This window comes from Ammodytes marinus (genome assembly GCF_949987685.1).
Source record: "Ammodytes marinus genome assembly, chromosome: 6".
NCBI lineage: Eukaryota > Metazoa > Chordata > Actinopteri > Uranoscopiformes > Ammodytidae > Ammodytes > Ammodytes marinus.
The window spans coordinates 32,660,853-32,672,947 of record NC_137235.1 but is presented as its reverse complement, the minus strand read 5'-3'; the positions used below and the strand labels follow the sequence as shown (position 1 = coordinate 32,672,947).

Genomic DNA, 12,095 nt, shown 5'->3' with positions numbered 1-12,095 from the left:
ATATTGGGAAGAGTAAGAGGTTTTATGGTCTCCTTTTGATTAATGTCTGTGCATTTGTTGTCTGGAATGAGCTTTCTGTCTATAGCTGTAAAGCAAAGTTTTAACAAACTGGGACTGGAAAAAGTTTTTTCTTTTAAACACGTTCATCCTTTTCCAATAGTGACTAACCAAAGTGATATTATGTTATGAGTCACAGTATTTAAATCACTACCTGCAAATGTAAACATCGTGACTCCCATTCGAACAGGCTGGAACGCAACTGCTGATTAAAATGAGTACAGTGCCCTCGTATGGCAGGCTGCTACATCTCTGTCACACCTGTCCTGGGACCAGTTATGGCAATATTTGTGGCACCATCTAGTGGGCCATGAAAAGTTTTCTTTAAAACAACTTTGCTTTGTTTGGGTGAGCTTATACACTTCCCCCTACCTATAATCATAAACTGTCTCCTATACAGCCACACACTGGCAGTCAACTACAATAGCAATAAAAAATAAACAAAAATAAAATATTCTGAAATAAAAAGTTCAAAAGTAATATGGCCACACAAATTGAAATCAGCAAGGAGTTGAAACATTTTACGAAGTTACCATAGAATTCACTGATTCTGAAATATCTGGCAGTCTGAGCTCTATTTTCAGTTGTAGTTTTGATAACAAAAGTCCCGCACTCACACACCAACACCCACTTACGTTTACAGCTGCTAACTAAAGGAAGAAGGTTATTCAATGGAGCATCCAACATCACAAGACAGTTTAGCCGGAAATGCTTGACGAACTGTTTGCAAGTGAAACTTAAATAACACAAATAAAATACATTACAAAGTGGTGTTAATATCACTTTATTGACATGTAGTATTATTTATTGCATTTGTCTTTCTGATCTCAGCTCTAAATACAATGTTTTACTGGTCTCGATTTCAGAAATTCTGTAAACAAATTCTGGCAATGGCATACATAATTATGTATTTATTATAATCATGCATAGGTCATACATTTGGGTTATTTTACCATCAGTTTTAGAAGTGGTAGCATAAAATCTGTCTGGGCTTGATTGTTGTTGTCATTGATGTAACTCTACCCCAAACTTCATGTTTAAATTAGTTTGCGGCATTTGTGAGCATGATAATTCTAATAAATTAATATGCTGAGGTGATATTGTTTTTGATTTTCGTATAACATTTATGGTATTGGCACAGGATGAAAAGTGGCTTGTTTTCTATTTGACATCTGGTTGTGATACTAACAGATGGAGAGGCTGTAAATCTGTCATGGTGATACCTCCTTGGTAGCTGAACGCTTATGTGGTTAGGTAAAGCGCTCATTTACAGCTGCTAAAAAATCTACAGATGGAGCTGATTCCTTGGGCAGGAAAGAAAAAAATGGTACAGGAGCATTAAGCTGTAAGATTGATTCTTGGTTGTGTTTTACATTGAGCACGTGTTTTGTTTACAAATAAATCCAAACACAATAAATTATTACGTTTATGTAATTTTATTATATTAAATGGAAAATAATTGGTATTCACATTAAAAGCACAACCTCATAATTTCTTCTATACATAAAAAAGTTAATACTTTCAGTGTAATTTTTCACACATGGTAGGCATATGCGACAAAAAAACAAAATAATAATGTATAGAACAGCAACTACTCTGGTTGCAATGTGGTTTAACTCCCTCGGCAGGATCCTTAGGAGAAGAGAAACGTTACAAAAATTACATAGTCCAGTCAGTAATCTTATTTAAGTCAAAATTACTTTGCATATGTTCCTATCATTGCACGGTTGTTAGAAATTTGGTTGTACAAAAATGACCCAACAATGTGTAGCTGATAATCTTGTGAAAGGAGTTTCTTCCCAAACATTTGCTCAATATTCATATAAATGTTGGAATAAAACGTGCCTTGTTTGGACATTCATAAAAAAGTCAACAGATGGCTTTCTGATTGCCTATACTGTAAATAATTGATCACACAATTATGCTTCAGAAATATTCTTTTTGTTCAAGGGTATTTGCATCTTTTCTGGTCTGTTAAAACAATGTTTTTTTAGGGTTTGAACAGGTAACAATTTCATTTCTTAAATGTTTAAAATAAACTATACAGTTAAATGAAGGTGATGCCTCTGAATAGAAAAAGTCCATCAAAGCCATCTTTCTTCACAAACTAAAAGGGCTTTATCTGTGAATGGCATATCGACTGGAGTTTTTTTTAATGTATTTATATGCAGGGGACAGAGTATTTGATTTAATAAATTACTATGTTTCTTACAATGTTAAAACAAAGATACATGTTGTAATTCAGTAGTAAAAACATTTTCCTGTATACTTTTTCTTTGAATTTCACTGCTGACTCCATTAGTCTTTAGAAGGGCAAACTGCTGCTTCAGCTTTGCACAGTATTACTCTGGGCTGCATTTGTAAATACTTCCTCACTCCCTATGTGTTGGTCTATCCCCGTCCTCACACACACATGTCGGCCACTTGTGACTTTTCATCACATGCGTCTCCTCTGCCTGTCCAGTGGTCTGTAACACAGGGAAGCAGCGTGATGTTATGCTAATGTACATGAGCTAGCATTAGTCGTCAAGTTAGAGGGTAGAGACATACGCCAGTTTCAGCTGCTGGGCAGAGGTCAGGCTATAGAGAAGCAGTGCAGTGTTAAGTGTCAGAGGTGTAACTTGGACCACCGCTGCCCGTTTTCTCAAGGTTTGTATTTTTTTTCTAGTACCTCCAGCTTTTCATTATAAGACTGTTGAATGGTTGTGTATGTGGTGTTAAGCCATATCAGCTGGACCGTGTTGAGGAACGACATAAAAGTAGGATTTATAGCTGTCTATTGTGCAGCTGCAGTGTGTTTGGAAGTTGTGGAACATTTTCTTGGATATTTCATTGGACTCGGTGGAGTGCCTTTCTGTAGCTGGACTAGACTTGAATCCTTCCTCTAATTTGTTACTTCCTCCGATGAGGCTCTGTGGACTGATTGGGCCCATGTGGCATTTTGTTATGACTAGAGAGGGGTCTTTGATCATGTGTGTAACTTTTTTTCTTTCTCGCTTTTTTGCAAGGACAATGTGGCTAAGAACTAGACTTTCAAAGCAAATTGTGTATCTTCTCCAAAGGTAATGTCTTGGCAAATAACATATTTTGATTCATTTTGCTAAAATCATCAAAACTTTCATTGTGTAATTTTTCCACTGGTCGTATATACATTTGTTGAAACTGAGTGTTGCAGCATAAAGTTCTCTGATTCTCTATAGAAACTTCCAGTTGTCAATTAATGTGTTTTTTAGCCTTTCATTCATTGTGGAATTTTATAACAAATGTTAATACCCACAGATGTTTTTTCTTAATGCATACCAATGTGTAGTTGTATCAATAAGTTGTGTTTTACAAATATTGTGTTATCTTAATTAGAGAGTTTTCTTTCATTTATCATCAATTAATAATATAATTATATCCCAACATAGGTGGGCATCATATTGTGATGATACGCTTGTCAGATCCTTTATTGATCATCTTCTTTTTAGGATTTGTGGCAAGCTCTTTGTGCTGTATGAAAAAGCCAAATCTAAGGGGCAGATACAAGTTCAAAATAATTTCAAAAGTCATTGCCTTCTCTCCACGTTATATGATTATTTGCTAAATAAATTTCAAGAATTAAAACATTTACTTTTACAAATTGATCAGTATATCCTTTTGGTGTTCAAATGCAGAATCCTCCACATTATCACTTACAAGCAGTTTAAAAGTTAACACTTTACTGTTTTATTGTATTAAAATTAGGGCTGATTAACATTTTAATTGGATTAATCACAGGGTAGCTGTGGTTTATTCACGATTAATCACGACTGATTCCACCATTCAAATAGGCCCAAACAATTCCCATTTTCTCTGTATATTGTTGTAGGAACAGAAAGATAAATGACTGAAGGTGGATGTATTCATTTAAATGTAGTTTTTTATTAATTGAAAATCCAAATGATGGTGTAAATAATGAAAAAAAATATAGTCTAATCAACTAAAACATATACTACCACACTATACTTCAATTTGGCTGTCTCTTTACTATGTCTTTGAGCAAATATAGGATACAGGCTATAGAATGGCATTCATTTGGTGAATCCATAGGTTTTGCATTCCTGAATACAACTCGATTGCAGTCTGTGGATAGGCCTGTGTGTGTGTATGTGTGTGTGTGTGTGTGTGTGTGTGTTAAAAGAATGGTGTTTTTTTTTAAAAGCGGGATGCATATGGAACTTATGCATTGTTAGTGTGTTAACTTATGGAGATTAGAGTCAGCACAGTCATTTTAAGGACATTAGGGGGACATCACTGCAGCAGAAGTCAGCATTGCACTGTTGCAGAGGGGGTCAGCCGAAAAAAGTTATTCACTGCTGAATATCAGAGTGATACGCTGCACTGCATGCCCCCTCTGAAACGGTACAAGGCTGACCGCTGCTACAGCAATATCTCTCCCAAACTCCTTAAAATGACTGTGCTGAGTCTGCCATCTCCATTAACAGACTAACTATGCATAAGTACCACATACAACCTTAGTTGAAAAATATGGAACTGTCCCTTTAACACCAAAATGTTTGCCTTCAACTTTTCGAATCTGTTTTTGTTTCTTTTTTATGTTTTGTTTTCAATGCTAAAAACGCATTACATTACTTAAATATTTATTTATTGATTATCTAAGTCTTGTTTAAGTATTGTCTATAAACTGGAAAATGACAGAAATAAACCAAACTAAACTTAGCCAAGCTTTAGGCAAAGAGGCTTTCCTATGTCATCACTTTGAGTCGGAGAGCCTTTTATTAGCTGTGAAATATGCAGCCCAGAAGAGCAGTGACACTTGAAATTAAAAATAATAAATAAATAAACAAACAAAGTTTAGAATTTCCCAGTGAAAATTAAGCTCTGTAGGATATATTCTTATCTCATACATGCAACAGTTACCTATTATTTGGATGCAACAATGTTGTAGCAGAATTGACGGCCACCTCTACCTGCGATCTAATTTGTTTGGTTATGACCCAACTTTCATGAGCATCGGTGAAAGAAGGAAAGAAGATTGACTGGTTGATCGAGAGCTTTACCCTCCTGCTCAGCTCTGTTTTTGTCACAAGGGTGTGGGAAAGTGAGTGGGGTGGTAGAATGGCCTAGAGGAAGAGGGGATGGACAGTAACCATAGGGTCGCTTGTTCGATCCCCAACACCATACAGTAGGGTCGCCTTTGTAATACTAGTAGTGGATAGTACCACTACTAGTAGTATTGCATCTATGGTGCCCACCATCTCTACCTCTTGTGTCTTTGAGCAACGCCAAACTCCTCCAGGGGCGCTGTACTATGGCTGAACCTAACCCTGAGTTCTGACCGCCTCCGAAGTGGGGTAACTTGAGAAAAAGACACATTTTTAATTTGCCTTGTGTAAATTGACTCATAAAGATAACTTAACTTACACCGGCCCCCCTATTCCGATTCTCCTACCAATCTCCCACTCCATTGCCCCTTGACTTGCTAACAAGACCCACAGGTACCTATGCTCCTTAACTAAAAGTAAGACGTCATTCCGTACCCGGAGTAGGCACTCCATCAGTTTCATGCTGAGAACCATGACTTCAGATTTAGAGGTGCTGATTCTTATCCCAGCTGCTTGACACTCAACAGTGAACCGTTCCAGTGAGTGATGAAGGTCACAAACCGATAATGCCATGAATTCCAAATAATTTGCAAAGCGGCGATTAGATCCTCAGCCCACCACACTACTCCTCAATATCCTGTCCATGAATATCACAAACGTCACCACAACTTGAAAGCGCATCCATCTTCTTTAGATAGTGCCGCGATGGAGAGCAGCGAGTCATCGTTCACGGGCACAGAGACCCACCTATTTATAGCGATCTGTCTCCTGATTAGATGAAAATGAGCAGGATACTCAAAATGTTATCTGGCAATTACTGCAAAGCTGAATTTCTGGGAGACCTGTGTTATAAACTGTGCTAACTGTTTAAGTGATTGCTGTATCAATGATCTAACACGTACGTATATTAACAAAAAAATATCACTTAGTTCTGCTTTAATATATTGCGAATATTATCAAGTAGGGGAGAACGGGGTAAGTAGGCACACTTTTTACTCTAGTGAGAATTGCTCATCACCAAACCATCTGTCAATAGCCATTCCTACATTAAATTGAAGCTTAAGGTGTTGGCTAGAAATGTGTGTCTCTCTTTTTTTCCAACTTATTGTAATGAAGAAGTAATTTACCATCAAAGACACTCTGACACATTGTGACAACCAACCCCATCAAGGGGTCGGTTGTCACACACTATGGGGTTGTTTGTCACAATGTTATCTTAATGGGAAAAATCTTAAAAAGAAGGCAAGGAGGCAGAACCAAATTTGAATGTTTAATTGCATTGTCAAGTTGACAAATAGGCCTACATAACGTTCTGTAGCCTTGGCAGCTGGTCTAGTTTGGGATGCACTGGGTTGTTTTGATTTTGTTGCCCTTTTTTCTTTTGCTTGCTAGCTGCCTTTTCCTGCTCTATTCTTTCCTTCTCTGGGGTGTCAGTGAGGATACAGCTTGACAATTTCTTTCGTTATTGGGTTCCTTTTCTGGCTGCAGCCTTGAGATAACATGTGACAACCAACCCCCCAAAAAATTTGACGACCAACCCCAACTTGAATTTCTTGCTAGCATCAAGGCCAACAACCATCTGACAACTAATTAGCTTGCTAACCACAATCTAAACTATAGTTTACCCTTCACACTTTCTGAGGGTAACAAGTGTTTTGTTATAAACCCATTGTGTAAAAGCCTAGAAGAAAAATACTGAGAAGCAAAATATTTTGAATTTGACATGAAAAACACAAAACATCCTCTCACCTGAAATGCAGCTGTCTTCCTCCAAGGAAGTCTATGTATGTGACCTCTGATCCCAATTCTGGACCTTTTTTATATCAACATTTTAGAGCTAGCGCGCTCTGGTTCCGAGATATAACGAATGTGACATCCAACCCATGTGACAAATTACCCCGTTCTCCCCTACATGTTTGTGTTATTTACTACACTAGTGCAGTGCCCGTAGGAAGCAGGTATTAGCTTATGCATGCTTAAATGTAACCCGTAGGCCTATATGAAAGTGGGACACAAACAGATGTAGCCTACACATAGGCAGTGTCACAGTCATTGAAATGGCTGTCGCTTCGCTCGTCAATGTCACTTTTGGTCTTTCTTTAATATGTTTTGCGCCATATAATCCTCTATTCTTTATAGGCATATCAGGTGAACATTTATTTTATTGGTTACAGCTTGAAGGCAGCGGCATTTGTTTTTGCAACCAAAACTAAGGGCATTTTTGCATCTTACATAGTGTTTAGCTCGTTTAGGTGTTAGTTGCTAACGGATTTAAAACATTTTGCGGAAGCGATCGTGTTTACATTCTCCGGTAGCAGAGCTATCCAAGACCGTGGAAAATGCTAACTAGCATCTGTCGCGGAAGTGTTTAACTATACATCAACTGTATAACAGTGAGAATAGCATAATGTGTGATCTTTCACACTAAAGCGGACATGTTTGAGGAGTTGGTGATGTCTTTGGACAGGTTTAAGAACGTTTTGTTTGGAAAGTTGGGTGCATTGAATGAGGAAGTAAAAACAGGCTGTCTACTGCTGTGTGTGTGCCGCTCGTCAATGCAAGGTTTGGTCGCAGCAGCCAATCAAATCAGAGGGAGGCGGGGCTTAGTCGGAGATTACTACATGCTCCGTGCTCACTGTGGCCTTCAGTGTGCGCACGTACTATTTGCCACTAGCATGATATAAATATGATAACCTCTACGTATTTTGTCCAAAAAAATTCTAAATCAAGAATGCACACCTTTGTGCCGTGCGGAAGCCATATCTGGAAGCTCAGGCCGATCTGACTAAAAGTCATAGAGATATGTGAGCCACAGACACACAAACAGACAGACAAACGTTTCTTGCTTTATTGATAGATAGATACTTTACATACTAAGTAACTACCCTCAATGGTACCATCTGACACTAGGGGTGTGAAAGTTTACAAAAATGTCTAAACGGTAACACGACGGAAATTGTTTCTTGTACACGGTTAACTGTGACATCATTGTCGTCTACTTACGAACGTAGTTCACGTCAACTAACAATATTTGGGTTATCTTTCATCACTCTTCTGTGGTTGTGACTGGAGCCCGACAGCGACTGCCCGTGTGTGTATGTGTGCGCACGCACATGTGTGTCTGTGGCGTGTTCACAGTGCTGCACATACACACGGGACAGACAGATTCGGCAGACTCACTTCTTTATCCCCAAATACTTTGTGTTATTTGTGATGTAAAAATTAGTGAATAAAACATATCCAAAACATATTAAAATAATTTTCAAAACTTTATTAAAAAAAAATAATAAAAAGTAATCTTTTATCGATTTCTCCTAAACTGTTATGATTTACTAACCGGTTACACACGTACACGTGCCCACCCCTATCTGATACATATTTATATATTATTTATTATAAATGCTATATAAAGAATGAAAGGTAAAGGTTTCTTTCAAAGTGATCAATTTTGCCATAGCTGTAGGAAGGACGTGTCCTGGTGGTGTGGCTGTGTTGACTTTTTCCAAATTAGATTATTAAATCTGTTGGAGAGAATAAAAGAATAAAGGCTTTTCTCTTGTCACTTCATCTACAGAATCTACCGTGTTAATCTTTTAAACTCTTCCCTTCCACACCTGGTTGCAGTTTATTTGACACCTACTGTATGTTCCTGATCTTCATCACAAGATTGGTTTGAAGTGTCTAGCACGCTCTGTCAGCTGCCCAAGAGTCCATATTAGTCTATTAAGGACACTGTGTGTTGGAATGGCACAGGGCAACTCCAGTATTTATAGCGTTGAGTCATAAGCTGGAATGGTGTAAGTGTATCTCTCTATCAGCATGCTTGCTCACTTAAGAGTGTGTAATCGGCTGTGAAACTAGTTACTGTCAATTGTTCAAAATTAATTAGTTGTCTTATTTACATAGAGACAGTGCGGAACGTGTCATAATCGGCTCCATTCACTTTGTATTGAATGACACAGTATTCTGCAAACAAACTTAATACAAACGTAATAAGACATGCCTTTCACAATTACACGTTACTTTCTTTAAAGCCACGACTCTTGTCTGTCTATACGAGCTGTTTTTGAGAAAAATTATTGAGTAATTTTCAATATCGAGACAAAACTCTTAACTAATGTATGCTGTATGCTACGCTAATGTTAGCCTTCTGCTGTAGGCTAGCCTCACGTATACTCCATTCTCGCCAGGTTGGACGAGAAAAAACACCTCATTATTGAAAATTACTCAATAATTTTTCACAAAAACAGCTCGTATAGACAGACAAGAGTCGTGGCTTTAAAGGAAGTAAAGTTTTTTGTTAAATGGATGTTTGATTAAGTTTTAATTAAGTTTGTTTGCAGAAGACAGGTCTCCTTCAATACAAAGTGAATGGAACGGTGTTCAACAGTTTCCCCCACGATGGGCGTGGCCTATTTCATGCACTGTCTCTATGTGTTACTTCTTAGACTGTGATGCAACTTGTAAAGAGAATAGGTATTTTTCATATTTTTGCTATTATGTATTAATAGGTGCAATTAATAGGAAATATATACAATCTAAACCATGCAAAAACCTCTAAAGTATGTGATGTTTAACTTGATGCACATGGTTTTGGCTTTGTTATTAACAAGTTATAGTAATCATTTTATTGTAAACGTTTCCTATTAGTGCTTAAAAGGGAGACCCCTGGGTACCCAAAATCTATTTTAAATATAATTTCAATAATTATTTTAATTTATTCCCAAGCCTCCAGCTTTGACGTTGCTCTAAATTAAATTTTCATAACATTTCAATAGTAGTGTTATTTACAATGTGAGAAATTAGTGGGATAACAGAGTAATGAAATGGTAAATATATATATATATATAAATATATATATATATATATATATATATATATATATACATATATATATATATTATTATTTTTATATATATATATATAAATTAGAACATTTAAATTAAAGTAAAACAGCAGCTTCAGTAATATCTTCTATTGCTCTAAATATATAATGGGAATTGTAGAAAAATAATCTGTATTCGTTGTCTGTCTTTTAATTATCTGTTACAATTAAGGTTTAGAATTGTTTTGATATGACGTTATAATCTGTGTTCCATTACCTAGAAATGAAACTACACAACCTTAAAAAAACATATTAATACATTTAATATTTATGTAAGTCTTCAGTCAGTCATAGTTGTCCAAGAATGCTAAACAATCTTAATTCCTTGTTCTTATTTTCGATCTTGGATGTGATTTCAGGGCCATATGCCTACAGCAGGATAGTTTATGGCTCAGTATTAGTTTAGTGATGGTTGTCATATGATGAGTTTATGATGTGGTAATGTAATCACAAGACCATATCACAACTACAGAAGCCGAAAGAAGGCCAGACCTGAAGGTGATAATCCTCTGCTAGATTCAGTTTCATAAAGTCAGATTTAAAAATGTCTCTTGAACTTCGTTATATTTAAGTACAGCAATATTTCATCCTATAATCGATACTATACTTAACGTATACTTTACATTAGCCATTGTCCCAGGTTCTGCTTGCATACCTAAACGAATTGCCATGGATAAGCTTTTCTCTGTTGCTCTGTGATTCACACTTTGTCCTGGAAGTTAACATGCTGAAGTTCATGTGCAGTGGTTGATATACGATATGATAATACTTTATTGTCAGAACAAGTCTGAAATGTGTCTTGCATTCCAGCAGCTCCATTTACAACATCACAGACGAGACAAGAATCAAGACAACAAAAACAGGAACCAAAAATAAATTCAAAATACATCCATTCAACATAACATTACTTTAAGAGCCATCAGCGTGCATTTGATCTGGGATTAAGCACCATATTCAGTTTGAGGATTGACTGGTGAACAAAAGAATACTTCAGTGTAACCTTTTTTAATGAAGCCTATACTGTAGCTCCGATTTGATGGCAATATATTATACTCAGGGTTCAGAACGTCATTGGGGTCAGAGGAAATGTTGTTAGCCAACCTCAGTATGTTTTCGTGGTAGGATGATTCATAAAGTTTCTGAAGTGGTTGACCTACTATTAACTTGCAAGAGCATGTGTACAAAAGAATGTTTGAAAAATATAAGTGTTATGGGTGGATTACAAGTTTGAATAAAGAACACTGATATGAGATTGCACAAACATTTTTTACACCTAAATCAGTACTCCAATAAATACATATAAAAACAAAATTAATTTGGTGACCATAAACAAAACATTAGTAGGTTATAGAACAATTTCATAAGTAGAAAACTGCGTTATTCCTCTTGGCACTGATTTTCTTGCTTTGGTTTATCCTAAACCCATTAGGTTGACAGCCAACTGATAGCTGTGCACAACTGTTGGCAATACATCATATTGGCATTCTGCATTCTGACAACGGCACGTTCACTATAATGCAAAATTGCAGTCCAAAACAAAACAACAGAACAATCAGAGGTACTGTAGATAAGTTACAATTTCACCGACAGACACAATGTCAAGTTCTTTTACAACAACTCTGCCAGCTACGTAACGTAAAATATATTAAGAAAACATTTATTTGATGTAACAATGTCCGTTTAGTCTCCCAGTATCAAGTTTGCGAATTGATCCAACCATAAATTTTGCAAGAGGGGCACCTAAATAAGATGTGCGGGCTTTGGATGACCTTCCAGACCCAGGGGAGAGCAACAAACAATTCCGCTATGCAGCATACCACCAATTTGTTGCGTGGCAATATGGGGCACTGGGAGCATGGAACAGAGTGGTCATACCTAGTTGCTGTGTGTTGAAAATAAGAAACCGCTTCCCAGATCCACATGGACAATACAAGAAATTAAAATTGAGCGGAAGTAGGTAGGTGGGCGGTGCTAGGCTAGTCAGTGACTGCAGTTAGCAGTCCCCTCGCTCGTCCCTACGTCACCACATTAATGCACTGCGGTCTTCAAGCAGCAAGTTATCTAGC

General features: G+C 37.0%; 1 protein-coding gene across 1 annotated transcript in view; it reads left to right on the top strand.

The window, feature by feature from the left end:
* rbm20 (RNA binding motif protein 20) overlaps positions 1-12,095 on the top strand; it is a gene marked incomplete at both ends in the record, with an annotated part of 71,581 nt that overhangs the window by 35,023 nt on the left and 24,463 nt on the right. The gene's annotated exons all lie outside the window — the stretch shown is intronic.